Source organism: Engystomops pustulosus, chromosome 7 (assembly GCF_040894005.1).
Source record: "Engystomops pustulosus chromosome 7, aEngPut4.maternal, whole genome shotgun sequence".
Lineage (NCBI taxonomy): Eukaryota > Metazoa > Chordata > Amphibia > Anura > Leptodactylidae > Engystomops > Engystomops pustulosus.
Window position 1 is genome coordinate 82,104,219 of NC_092417.1, and position 15,308 is coordinate 82,119,526.

The 15,308-nt window shown below is 45.4% G+C and overlaps 1 protein-coding gene across 1 annotated transcript in view; it reads left to right on the top strand.

Moving 5' to 3' along the window:
• The window catches only part of ZNF469 (zinc finger protein 469), a 376,655-nt gene that overhangs the window by 69,152 nt on the left and 292,195 nt on the right, over positions 1–15,308 (top strand). The gene's annotated exons all lie outside the window — the stretch shown is intronic.

Below are 15,308 nucleotides of genomic sequence, written 5' to 3' on the forward strand. Positions count from 1 at the left end.
TGTTTATATTATCTTAGCTACAGACTGTCTTGAGAATGGCTCCAGAACCAAAACATGAAAAGAAGGAGAACATACCGAAGGTTAATCATCTCTCACATATGCCAAGGAAAAACTTTTACAGGCAGGTTACACAAAAATGGCTGAACATGATATGACATCTGCTCCAAAGACCACTGTGGGTGTGAACACCAACTGCAGCAGTACTGACTTAAATTTCTATCTAGGGGTTCAACACAGGGGTTGACAAAACCCTCTACCTAAGAATACTTATGTTACCATTATAAGTTGGTAGAAATATCTCCTGAACATGCAGGTACCCCAATAATAAAATATATAATATTTATTATCCAGTTCACTGTGACTGGGCAGATCCTGACTATGCTGCCCCCAACCAAGTGGCTTCTGCCTATTTCCCTTGGGATTGCTCTACAGTCAAGAAACTTAGTAGTTCGGACAACCTTCCTGTTACACTCACTTGTTTATGGGCATCATGTACACGTGCCCACATCTGAAATGCCTGCCGCTGTGTTTGGGTGAAATCTCCCGAGAGTTGAGGCAATCCCGAGGAAGGGACGATATTGAGTGACGTGGCAGATTGCGGTGAGGCTGTACACAGCTCCACAACGTGATCACATCGCCCCTGTGAGTCCGCTCGGTTTGCAGCCCCCATCATAGCAGAGGCATGCCTACAATCAGATAAGTGGTGCTTTTAGACATACTCTGATTTATTTTGTGGACCATACAGAAGGCGTCCTTTGTATACTGGTTTGCCTAGTAACCCCATTGACATGCTCTGTGGGTTTGTTGACAAACAGTGGTGTGACGGTGCCCTGGGTTGATTGTCTGGTATTATGATATTTTCAAATTAGCACAGCACTTGATGTATTAGTACACATATTTAGACTGTTTACACTATGCAAGTATAATGAAATATACAGCTTAAAAATCACATATTAATTTTTTTTGTATTGATGATGTCATATCCTGCAGGGTATATAAACCCGCCTTGCATGTTCACAAAATATGCTTGAAAATGGGTACATTGAGATAGCTGAAATGTTGCACTTTTCCACTGGTGAAATAAAACACTAGTTTTCACGGAGTGCTGCTTCCTTGTCTTGGATTTTGTATTATCCAGTTCATGATAACTTCATTTGTGCCTGTTGTTTTGGTTGACTTTTCAGAATAATCAGATGTATGTGTGAATGAAAAGTAGACCTATACATGTTGGACTACTTCATCCGGTTGTCTCACTGTAGACCCTATATGTAATTAATGTTTTTTATGGTATTGTGGGAAGATACTATATGGTACTGTATGATATCCTCTAGATACTGTACAAAGAGAATCAGGGGCAGGATATTGTATAGAAGTAGTGACCAGTGACAGTGGTGAGGTGCACTCACTACAAGCTGCAGTCGTGTCTGTGTGTCTCTGCCTCCATTTCCCTAGAGAAGATGTATTAAAAACTTTTGCAAAGTTTGCTGAAAGCTCAGTGCCTATTTAATCTAATTCAGTGGTGGCGAACCTATGGCACGGGTGCCAGAGGCGGCACTCAGAGCCCTTTCTGTGGGCACCTGGGCCATTGCCCCAGCACACCAGACAGGACTCAAAGAATCTTCCTGCAGTTCCAAGCAACTTAAAAGATGCTACTTTCAGTCATATATTTAAGTGATACTTACTTCGCTACTTGGGTATGTAGGAAGAGGGAGAATGAGTAGACAGGGACGAATTATCTTTGGAAGACCCTCTGCTGGCCCCACAATTCTTTGTGTACAGAGTGACGGAAGCTCAAATTATGCAAATTATCCATCTTGTCCTCAGGAGGCCAATATGATGGAATGTTGTTGTAGAGCAGGGAGCAATAAGTTACTGCTTTAATTTTTGGTTGGCACCTCGCAATAAATAAGAGGGGTTTTGGGTTGCAGGTTCGGCACTCGGCCACTAAAAGGTCCGCCATCACTGATCTAGTTAGACAAAGCATCAGTCTTTGAAGGACCAGCAAAGTTATACATGAAACTAAACTTAATGTACTAATCATGTAATACAAAATTCCTAAACCATAAGAATAAGGCTGCCATCTATAGGAAGACTTTCGTTGTTAGCTTTGAAAGTTGCATTATATGAGTGAAGGATAACAGCAAGTCGGCCTGACATTGAAAACATACATGTAGTTTAACTAACATATGAACTACTTATTCACTTAAAGCTCCTTTAATACCGTAATATTGAAATACATGGGTGGCCTCAAACCTGGCAAACCTTTTCCAGCTATTTCTTGGAAACTTATATCACTGAAATCCCCATCCTCCTCTCCTGGTATTGTCTCTGGACCCAGTTTTCGTGTCGTGGCAAACTCTGCAAATGGATGTTTTTCCTTTTTTTCCATGGGACATGACAGAATTCAGACCTCATGTCTGGAAACCAGTCCTGCTGCTCCATATTAATACGACATTTTTCAGACTTTGGACACTCCAAAGTAAGCCTTTGAAGCTCAAGATTGGTTAGCCTAATGGTGCTGATATATTATTTCTAAGTAACCAGCTATTTAGTCTTTAACTGGAGATTCCACAATTAGAAAATTCTAGCCCTGAACTGACAATGTGCAGACATGAAATGCAGTGCAATACTCTTTGTATCCCACTTGTAGTTAATCATTGCAGTAGAAGAAAATTACATTATTTCTTTAAACAGTGTAGAAAATTTCTACATAAACACTGTTGATACATTACAACTAAAAACACTGTCATATGAACTACATAATAATATGTTATTTCCTATATACTTCTATAAAATATACACAAAATATACACAAAAATATATAATTACATGCCTACCTACTAAAACACTGCCCTATGTACAAGAAAACAACTAGTATTATAATGCACCCATTGTACAGGAAAATAAGTACTATAATACTGCCTCCTGTGTACAAGAAAATTACTACTATAACACTGCCCTATGTACAAGAATATAACTACTATAATACTGCATCCTGTGTGCAGGAATACAACTACTATGATACTGCCCCCTATATACAAGAATATGACTACTATACTACTGCCCCTATGTACAAGAATATTTCTATTATAATACTGCCCCCTATGTACAAGAATATAACTACTATAATACTGCCCCCTATGTACAAGAATATAACTACTATAATACTGCCCCCTATGTACAAGAATATAACTACTATAATACTGCTCCCTATGTACAAGAATATAACTACTATAATACTGCCCCCTCTGTACAAGAATATAACTACTATAATACAGCTCCCTATAAACAGGAATATAACTATTATGATACTGCCCCCTATATATAAGAAGATAACTACTATAATACTACCCCCTATGTACAAGAATATAACTACTATAATACTGCCCCCTACGTACAGGAGTATAACTACTATAATACTGCCCCCTATGTACAAGAATATAACTACTATAATACTGCCCCCTATTTACTAGAATATAACTACTACAATACTGCCACCTATGTACAAGAATATAACTACCTTATATACCGGCGTATAAGACGACTTTTGAAGACAGAAAAATCTTCTGTCTTCTCTGGGGTCGTCTTATACGCCGGTAATCGTCTTATACGGCGGCGGTTGGGTCCCGGTGCATGGAGAGGGCTCACGGGCTGAGCCCTCTCCATAGCGGTAAGTCTTTGCTGCATATTGCAGCAAAGGCTTACCGGTAACACCCGCGATCGGTGCTAGCACCGATCGCAGGTGTTTGCACAGCGATGGCTGCCGGCAGCCTCAAAAAACTGCCGGCAGCCTCAAAAAGACATCGGGGCGCATACTCACCCTCAGTTGGCCCCGATGTCCGCGCAGCTCGTCTTCAGTCTTCCGCGCCGTCTTCTTTCTTCTTCTGGGCGGCGCCATGTTTTTCCCCGGGGCGGCGCCTAGTATGACGTCAGCAGCGGCGCATCATACTAGGCGCCTGCCGGGGAACATCAATGGCGGCACCCGGCAGAAGAAAGAAGATGGCGCGGAACACTGAAGACGAGCCGCCCGGACATCGGGGGAGCAGCGCAGCACATCGGGGCCACCGGAGGGTGAGTATATAAGTTTTTTTTGCTGGGCTGGGCTGTATACTACTGGGGGCAGTGCTGTATACTACTGGGGGCTGTGCTGTATACTACTGGGGGCTGGGCTGTATACTACTGGGGGCTGGGCTGTATACTACTGGGGGCTGGGCTGTATACTACTGGGGGCTGGGCTGTATACTACTGGGGGCTGTGCTGTAATGGTAATGTTGTTGTTGTATGCCTTATGTTTATGAGCGACAGTTTTCCTGCTATATACCTGCATGTCATAAGAATTTACATTAAAAAAAGGACCATGTTAAATTCAAATCTGTTTTTTTTTTTTTAATTTTTACCGGTGTTTTGTATGCGTTGGAAAAGGGGTAGTCTTATACGGCGAATATATCTTAAACTCTATATTTTAAACAGGAAAGTAGGGGGGTCGTCTTATACACCAGGTCGTCTTATACGCCGGAATATACGGTACTATAATACTGCCCACTATCTACTAGAATATAACTACTACAATACAGCCCCCTATGTATAAGAATATAACTAGTATTATACTGCATCTTGTGTACAGGAGTATAACTACCATAATACTGTCTTCTACCTGCCAGTCATAAACTTTGCCAATATTAAAATGTAACCATCATTGTTCTTGTTGAGCACTTGAATGATATGCAGCATGCCCAGCACCCTGTAGCATAGTGTTTATTCCCTGTTTGATCACTCTCCTCAACACCCATGTACTGTCACTGAGCTGCCTTGTATGCAGATGCAGTTAATGAGTGTCAGAAGGTCCAGGAGCTGCTGTATGTCCTACAATCACTGTTTCCTTGCAAAACGTGGTGGGCACATTCGCTCTGTATATCAGTGCTTTGGCTACAATCACTGATGCATTATCGGAAGAGTCAAACATTTCACTCCACAGAGGCAGTTCACAGTGTCAGCTTAATGGTCTGGAACCATAGCAGCAAGGCATGGAAAATGGAATATTTTACATGGAATTTCATAGGATTAGGTCTATTTATTTCTGGGGTTGACTGCAAATTGTGAAGGGATTAGGAATGTAATTGAAACTAAATAGAATGAATGCTGTGACCAAAAATCTGCAATATACTGTACATAAAAAGTATTTAGGAAGCCATACTTTAATGCACTTTCTACATCACCTCACAGGAACACTCTAACACTGTTAACTGAACTTGTTCTCAATAATAACACAAGATGGCCTCCTCATCTTGCATAGACCATTTTGATCATCAGCTTAATGGAAACCTACCATTTGATTGATGCATTATGAAGCAAACCTACCTTGAGACTGCTGTAGCTGCACAGATGCAGGATCATATCTTGGTTAATCCCTGAGTTAACTGGTGTTGCTGAAAAAACAATGATAACATTCAGGACCTTGGGAAAGCTGGGTCAGGCAGGCTGCCTACATAAACACATTACACGCAGAGCTTGTCATTACACATGGAGCTTAATCATGAGTTAGTCAAGACATGACTAATCAACCTGAGCTGGTTCACTCATACTCAGCAGCTGGGGGATGGTGCAGCAATTTAATATTCTGCCTTTAGGCACAACCCAGTGATTACATCATCCTTTTGTGTAGTGAATAACTAATGTGGTAGGAGAAGCTCTGAACCAGCCATAGAAGCGACAGAGCTTAATTACCGTATATACTCGAGTATAAGCCAACCCGATTATAAGCCGAGACCCCTAATTTTACCACCAAAAACTGGAAAAACCTATTGACTCGAGTATAAGCCGAGGGTGTAGTATACAGCCAGCCAGCCCCCTGTAGTATACAGCCAGCCTGCCCCCTGTAGTATACAGCCAGCCTGCCCCCTGTGGTATACAGCCAGCCTGCCCCCTGTAGCATACAGCCTGCCCCCAAGTAGCATACAGCCTGCCCCCAAGTAGTATACAGCCTGCCCCCAAGTAGTATACAGCCTGCCCCCAAGTAGTATACAGCCTGCCCCCATGTAGTATACAGCCTGCCCCCATGTAGTATACAGCCTGCCCCAATAGTAGTATACAGCCTGCCCCAATAGTAGTATACAGCCTGCCCCAATAGTAGTATACAGTCTGCCCCAATAGTAGTATACAGCCTGCCCCCATGTAGTATACAGCCTTCCCCCAGCATGCCAAGTGAATAAAAAAAACTAACTTAATACTCACCCTCCGACGATACTCACCTTTGATGCTCGGCACGGCTCCCGGTCCTCGGCGGTGGCTCCTGGTCCTAGCGGCGGCTTCCGAACCTGGGTGGCAGCTCCTCTCTTCTTTCTTCACTGGTGGCTCCCGGTCTCTTTGCTGACTTCGCTAGCCGGCAGTTGCGTCCATGCGATCTGCGGGCGAGCGCACACTGTGATGCGGCAGTGTCGCCGCCGATGACGTCATCAGCGGCAACAGCGCCGCATCATAGTGTGCGCCCGTCGGCAGATCGCATGGACGCGACTGCCGGCTAGCGAAGTAAGCAAAGAGCCCGGGAGCCGCCAGTGAAGAAAGAAGAGAGGGGCGGAGCCGCTGCCGAGAATCGGGAGCTGCCGCCGAGGATCCGGACACCGGAGGGTGAGTATTATTATTTTTTTTTCTTAGTTGACTCGTGTATAAGCCGAGGTGAGGTTTTTCAGCACATTTTTTGTGCTGAAAATCTCGGCTTATACACGAGTATATACGGTATAATGTTATATCTGTTTTACCAGCAAAACCACTCAGCACAGGGATTAACCAAGATATGATTCTGCATCAGTGCAGCTACAGCATTCTCAAGGTATGTTTGATTCATAATGCATCAAATCAAATGGTAGGTTTCCTTTAAAAGGTCATTTGCATGTGAAAAGATCCAGCATGTGGAAAGCTGTCCTCATTAGCAAGTTGTCATGCTGGGGAAGATTTAGTAGGATTTGTTCACCAGTTTTCTGACATACAAGCTCTGAAATAATCCCAATGGCGTACTGGCAGAAATTGCTGATATCATGCTATGTGGGCGTGGAGAGAAGTGAAGAGGGGCATTCTTGGAGGTGGAGTAAATACTACAACAACAAAAAAAAGGATAGAGAGGCAGAAAAAGAGGACGACGCCTCGTGTATTATTGTAGGATAAGTGGAAAATAAAATAAAATAGAATGTCAAGGGGATACTTATAGAAGGAAGGGTATAAGCAATATCCCCCTGGGAGTCACCCTCACCTTGAATAGCTTAAATCAAGCATAAGTAGACTCCAAAGCTGCCCAACAGCTTGCCGGTATTTGCCCTATACAGAGACTGAATCGGTATTCACATGCATAAAGTGGGGTTAAAAAACCAAGAAGAAAGCAGGCACAGAGCTATTATGGAGAGAGTCCTCTGGTAAATTACAATTGTTTATTCCAAAAACTGTAAACGCGTTTCGGGCGGAGTGCCCTTCTTCAAGTACAAATGGAAAGAGTTCTAGATAGTGTTAAAACAAATACATAAACAAATAAATATGTGCATATATAAAATCATAACAGAGAGGCATTGCAGAGGCCGCTAGAGAATACAGATACAAATACTTCATAAATATTTATAGATATATACTTCAATATATAATTCCAATTACGGGAAACCATTAAAAGTGCAATACATAAAAAGGACACAGTTCATAGAAACATAGAACTAAGTTCATAATATATATATTTTTAATTTAAGAATACCATAAAATAAAAAAATTCATATAAAAATGCTTGACATAGTATGTTTCAATATAAATGATGAGTACTAGACTCAAACGTTCTGTGGCAATTGCTATTTACTATTTAAACGCGATGTTAATAATGATAATAGAAAACCATTGTGGAAGTAGAGGAACGTAAGTATAATGTAGTAACTCACAGTAGTTGCGCGCTGGGTCCATTCTGTGTTGGAGCGCCAAAACACATAACACGCGGGGTGAGTGAACGCTGCACGTATTAGAGCTAGACTAGCGGAAGTATCGGGGGGTGAGCCGGAAGCTTGTGACTCAAGCTAAGCAACGGGTTACCTAGGAAACCCAAGATAGCTGTCATAGTTAAACAAGGTACGGAGATGTAATCGAAAAGTACCGTTAATGCACCGTTCTTTCCTGCATTAACGGTACCTTCCGATGTACGGAGTGTACGGAGCTTTGGGAGGTGTAGTTTTTTGCAGATTTTGATGACGTTTACAATGTTATAATTTTTAGGACTGTTCAATCTTTTGATCACTTTTTATAGAATTTAAATTTTTTTTTTAAATGGTGTGAGACACTGAAGGGGTTAACTGTGGATGGGCGGTATGTTTCCCCTAGGTTTTGCTATTATGCAAGGCCTTAGTGCTGAGGTTGGGTGTCCAGCACCTTGGACACAGGTGATGGGAGCAGCCCAATCAGTTTTTTTTTAAAACCGCTCAGCAGAGCTGAGAGTGTTGTCTCTCTCTGGAAGGAGGCTGGAGAGCACACAGCCCTGACCTCTGTGCCTGTGATTTTGTATAGTGGTGAGTTAGTGAACACCTGTATAGTTAGCACCCTGACGGGTAGGATTTTTTTGTTTATTTAATGCCTGAATGTAAAGGCTGTTTTATTTTGCTGCTACAATAAACGCAGGCGAGACCTGTTTTGGACTAAACCTTGGTGTCACTGTCTTGAACTGCATCACAGCACCCCGCTACCACGGTCTCTACTGGGCCAAATTCCCACATATGGTGCTTCGGATTGCGGGCAGTTCAAAAGACACACACCTGAAAGGCTTGCTACATCCTGCAACATTGCATGGCCTGGGTGAAAGCAGCAGGCAAATTGCAGGATAAAGCCAAGATGGAGGACTTTATTAAATACCTGCAAGAGGAGGCCAGAGCTAATCGGCAGCAGCAGCAGGAGGAGGCCAGAGCTACTCGGCTGCAGCAGCAGGAAGAGTCCCAGGCTAATCGACAGCTGCAGCAAGCCATGCTCCAGCAGCAGGAGGAGAGGTCCCGACAGCAGCAAGCCATGCTCCAGCAACAGCAGGAAGAGTCCTGAGCCATGTTCCAGCTGATGATGGAAAAGTTTTCTGGCGTTATGGCAGCACCGCAAGCGACGACTACTGAGGGGTCCCATACTGGTTTGCAAGGGTACCCGGTTGTCCAGCATTCCGCACGGGCTGCAGTGCAGAAGGCTTTACAAAAGATGACGGCGACCGACGACGTGGAGGCTTATCTCACTGTGTTCGAGCGAGTAGCTGAGCGAGAGGAGTTACCAGCTGAGCAGTGGGCTGATGTCCTGGCGCCGTTCCTGACAGGCGAATCGCAGAAGGCCTACTACGACCTGAGTGAAACGGAGGCCCGTGAGTACCCCCAGCTAAAGGCGGAGATTCTGGCTCGTCTTGGGGTCACCGTTCAAGTTCGTTCCAGCCGGGTCCACCAGTGGGCATTCTCTGAAAAACTACCCCCGCGCTCCCAAATGCATGACCTGATCCATCTTGTCCGGAAGTGGCTACAACCCGAGGACTGCACCCCAGCACAGATGGTCGAGAGAGTGGTTCTTGACAAGTTCACCCGTTCTCTGCCCTCTCGGCTCCAGCGGTGGGTTGGACAGGCCGGTCCCACAAATGCTGAGGAACTCGTGTCCCTAGTAGAGAGGTATCGGGCTACGGAGGATCTTCTACTTATCCCTCCCACACGAAGCAGTGCCAGTGACAGGGTCACCAAACCATCTGGGAAGACTGCTACTGCGGAAAAGGGGAGACATGTCAGGTTGGGAGGGGGTTCATTGGGGGGCGTGGATACCCAGATACCCAGTGAGGCTCGTGACAGAGGTCATAGCCGTATCCAGTGCTGGCGGTGCCATGAAATGGGCCATATTGCTGCCAACTGTCCCCTGTCAGTGGAGCCACTGGACTGCAACCAGTCCCGGCGAATGTCACTGTTTGCCCGGCCGGTTCTGGCTGCCGAGTCGGTCACGGATGCAGAACCCCAAGTGTGTATGGTCACAATCGGTGGTCACACGGTGGAAGCCTTGCTAGACTCAGGGAGTCTGGTTACCCTGGTGCGGGGAACTTTGGTTGATCCTGGACTGTACAGTGGGCGTAAAGTGGGAGTGTTATGTATACATGGGGACACTCACGAATATCCCACTGCTGTCATCAACCTACATACCCCTTGTGGTACTATTACCCATGAAGTGGGGGTGGTGGGGACCCTTTTTCATGAGGCTATTATCGGCAGAGACTTACCGGTGTTTTGGGACCTCTGGAGACGAAGACCCACCTCAGGTGCTGTTGCAGATAATGGACGTCAGGTATGTCCGGCCTTGGCCCCTGAACCCTTTGAGGCCGATGTACCCACACCAGCAGTAGGGGTGACCCCATGTGATGAATTCTCTCCCCTAGAGGTCCTAGCTGGTGAGGTCGAGGGCCACGAGGAGGTGGCCGACATGCCGGACCTTGAGTTTTCCCGTGAGAATTTTGGGGCTGCACAGCTACAGGACCCTACCTTGTTTAAAGCACGGGAGAATGTTAAGGTGATAGATGGGGTACTCCAAATACCAGGGGCTGACAAAATATACCCCCGAATGGTGATTGTTGGGGAGCTGTTGTACAGGGTCGACCAGATACGGGGTGAGGAGGTTGAGCAACTTGTAGTACCCCAATCTCACCGTAGGCTGGTGCTAAAGTTGGCACACAAACATGTGCTGGGAGGGCACTTAGGTGCTGAGAAGACCCGGGAGAGATTTTTCTGGCCCGGGGTGTGGGAGGAGGTAAACCGGTATTGTAGTTCCTGCCCTAAGTGTCAACTTACTGCCCCGGTGTCCCACTTCAGGAGTCCTTTGGTCCCGCTACCAATCATAGAGGTGACATTTGAACGGATTGCAATGGATCTGGTTGGCCCCATAGTCAAATCCTCAAGGGGGCACCAATACATCCTGGTTATCCTGGACTACGCTACGCGGTATCCCGAGGCAATTCCATTAAGGAACACCTCCTCCAAAAATATTGCTAGGGAGCTGTTCCAGGTATTCTCACGCACAGGCCTCCCCAAGGAAATCTTGACTGACCAGGGTACCCCATTCATGTCTAGGGTAATGAAGGAGATGTGTAAATTACTGCAGGTTAAACAGCTCCGCACCTCTGTGTATCATCCTCAGACAGATGGCCTAGTCGAGAGGTTTAACAAGACCTTGAAGGGGATGCTAAAGAGGGTGGTCAGCAAGGATGGGAAGGACTGGGATTGTTTGTTGCCCTATTTGATGTTTGCCATACGTGAAGTTCCCCAGTCCTCCACGGGTTTCTCACCCTTTGAGCTGTTATATGGCCGTTCCCCACGTGGGCTTTTGGATATAGCCAAGGAGACCTGGGAACAGGAGAGGACCCCCCACCGTAGTGTGATAGAACACGTCTCCCTTATGCAGGACCGCATAGCGGCGGTAATGCCCCTTCTAAAGGAGCACATGACAAGGGCACAAGAGGCCCAGTCTAGAGTCTACAATAGGTCAGCCAGACTCAGGACCTTTAACCCAGGCGACAGAGTGCTAGTTCTGGTGCCCACCGTTGAGAGCAAGTTCTTGGCAAAATGGCAAGGACCATATGAGGTCATGGAGAAAGTAGGGGAGGTAACCTACAAGGTATCTCAGCCGGGGAGGAGGAAACCCGAACAGATATACCACGTGAACCTCCTAAAGCCATGGAGGGAAAGAGAGTCCCTGATGGCCGTGGGAGTAGAAAAAGCGTCTGTCCCCAAGAAGGGGACACCGGAGGTAGGTGTACCCGATGCCAAGGTGCCTGAAGTACGGATCTCGGAGTCCCTCTCCAGGGCCCAGATTCAGGAAGCGAAGGAGTTTGTGCTCCGAAATGTGGATGTGTTCTCTAAGTTACCGGGACGTACTTCAGTCATCAAGCATGATATCATAACCGAACCCCACATCCGGGTACGCCAAAAACCCTACCGGGTCCCTGAAGTGCGCCGGCTTGCCATATCCAAAGAAGTCAGGCAGATGTTAGACCTGGGGGTTATCTAGGAGTCTAAAAGTGACTGGTCGAGTCCTATTGTGTTGATTCCCAAACCTGATGGTTCCCTACGGTTCTGCAATGACTTTAGGAAGTTGAACGAGGTGTCCAAATGTGATTCTTATCCCATGCCCAGGGTTGACGAGTTGATAGAACGACTTGGACAGGCTAGATTCTTCTCCACCCTTGACCTGACGAAAGGGTATTGGCAGGTACCCCTTACTGGCAGGGCCAAAGAGAAGACCGCTTTTGTTACTCCTGATGGGCTTTTTCAGTACGTGGTACTCCCCTTTGGGCTACATGGGGCTCCCGCCACATTCCAGGGGTTAATGGATCTCGTCCTAAAACCTCACCGGAGATATGCCTCGGCCTACCTGGATGACATCATAGTTTATAGTAACGATTGGGAGAGTCACCTGGCCAAGGTGCAAGCAGTGGTAGACTCCCTGAGGGCAGCAGGGTTGACAGCGAACCCCCAAAAATGTGCACTGGGTCTGGAAGAGGCCCGTTACCTGGGGTACCGTATTGGGCGAGGTGTCATCAAACCCCAAGTAAATAAAGTGGAGGCGATCCAGCAGTGGCCACGACCTATGAGCAAGAAGCAAGTGAGGGCTTTCCTAGGCATAGTGGGCTATTATCGCCGATTTATCCCCAATTTTGCTACCATAGCGGCACCCCTGACTGACCTGACCAAGGTTAGCACGGCGGTGATGGTAAAGTGGAGTGAAGAGGCTGAGGGGGTGTTTCAGCGACTTAAGACGGTTTTGTGCGAGGGACCGGTACTGATCACCCCTGACTTCACCAAGACCTTTATTGTGCAGACTGACGCTTCTGACGTGGGCTTAGGGGCTGTCCTGTCCCAAGTAGTGGAGGGTGAGGAACATCCCGTGACCTTCCTGAGCCGCAAGCTCACACCTCCTGAGAAGAACTATAGCATAGTTGAGAGGGAGTGCTTGGCGATAAAGTGGGCTCTGGAATCCCTGAGATATTACTTGATAGGGCGACAGTTTACACTAGTGACCGATCACTCTCCCCTCACCTGGATGAGTCAGGCCAAAGAGAGGAACGCCAGGGTCACAAGGTGGTTCCTAATGTTGCAGAATTTCAAATTCACGGTAGAACATCGAGCAGGAAAGCTGCATGGGAATGCCGATGCCCTGTCTCGTACCCACTGTCTGATGGCCAAAAGTGTTCGCCCCCACAAGGGTCAAACAGAGGGGGAGGGTATGTGAGACACTGAAGGGGTTAACTGTGGATGGGCGGTATGTTTCCCCTAGGTTTTGCTATTATGCAAGGCCTTAGTGCTGAGGTTGGGTGTCCAGCACCTTGGACACAGGTGATGGGAGCAGCCCAATCAGTTTTTTTTTAAAACCGCTCAGCAGTGCTGAGAGTGTTGTCTCTCTCTGGAAGGAGGCTGGAGAGCACACAGCCCTGACCTCTGTGCCTGGAGCAGTCAAGTGATTTTGTATAGTGGTGAGTTAGTGAACACCTGTATAGTTAGCACCCTGACGGGTAGGATTTTTTTGTTTATTTAATGCCTGAATGTAAAGGCTGTTTTATTTTGCTGCTACAATAAACGCAGGCGAGACGTGTTTTGGACTAAACCTTGGTGTCACTGTCTTGAACTGCATCACAGCACCCCGCTACCACGGTCTCTACTGGGCCAAATTCCCACAATGGCCAAAAAGTGCCATTTTTAACTTTGGGGCGCGATTTTCCTTTACGGGGTTAAACGCTGTGAAAAACCGTTATTATATTTTGATAGATCTGCATTTCTGGGCGCGGCGATACCTAATGTGTTTATGATTTTTAATGTTTATTTATATTTATATCAGTTCTAGGGAAAGGGGGGTGATTTGAGTTTTAAGGGTTTTTTTTTATTATAATTAGTTTTTTAAACTTTTTTTGATTTTTATTTTTACTATTTTTCAGAATCCCTAGGGTACTTAAACCCTAGGTTGTCTGTACAATCCTATCATATACTGCCATACTACAGTATAGCAGTATATGGGGATTTTACTCCCCATTCATTACAATGTTGTGATAGCACATTGTAATGGATAGGTTAACCCGAAGTAGCCTCGGTACTTTGGAAGACCCGAGGCTACCATGGTGACGGATTGGCGCTTCCCGATGGTGTCCCGGGGAGCATCGATCCTTGGAAAGATGGCAGTGCCCGGCAGCGATCAGCGGCAAAACACCCCCCCGATCGGTGCTGGCAGCTTCCAGTATAAAAGCTAATGCAAATATAAAACACAGAATGATATTTGCCAAACATATGCTACCTGGAAAGCCCGATTTAATGGTGACCCTTATAGGCCTGTAGGCTTAAATTTATTGTAAGATGGACAAAGTTGTAAGCTAGACCATTTTATTACATGCTGAGTAATGCAGTGAGCTTAGTGAAGAGGTCACGGTTCATATTTCAGTGTCCACTTTTATTGCTTTGTAATTCATGTCTCTGAGACCCCTTCTGTGGGCCCAAAGTGACTTTATGAACTGAAATTTGAGGTTGCGGGTCAAAGGGATTAGTTATTTAACCTCTTATGTCTGTGTTTGTCTATTTTCTATGTTCGGATAACTCAATAAATTTTGTCCCGTTAGATTTTTAAAAACTTCCTTTCAGCCTGTGCTGCCAGAGCACCTAGGATAAGAGAAACATAGATGTTGGGGTTATAATGCACCACATGGAGTCAATGGCTCCCTCTGCATCAGTCAAATGGGGATGGGGTCATTATGGGGTGTCAGTGTTGTCACATAGCAGCAGTCTATGCTCAGGGATTAATAACATTTTAATTGTCAAACACTGAAAATTCCATAGAATCCCCTTGTTTTAATTGATGTCAGATGCTTTAAGATGTTTAAAGGGTAAACCAACTTAACAAAATCAGTTGTGAATAGTTTGAGTAGTGCAGTTGTAAAAATGTAGTGATATATGGGGAGTTTCTACTAAATACCCCTATAAAAATTAATTTGTCTCTAAAATAATTGAATCTCAAATGTCCTTGAAAACTTGGAAAATTTACTTTTTGGGGATGATTGTAACATTAAAATTTCTGAAAATCACACATTTTCCCCAAACTTACAATTCTTTTATAAATAAATGTAAGACATAATAACCAACTAACATGAAGCATGACATGGATTGAAAGATGAAAATGAGCCATGACTTTAAAGGGTTAAATACTTTGACTTCTCCCACAACAAGCCAAATGGTATGCTGTGGTATTGACAGAAGAATAAAAGGCTATGAATATGTGACTATAGAAATATAAAAAATGGCTGTTATACAGGGCAGCTA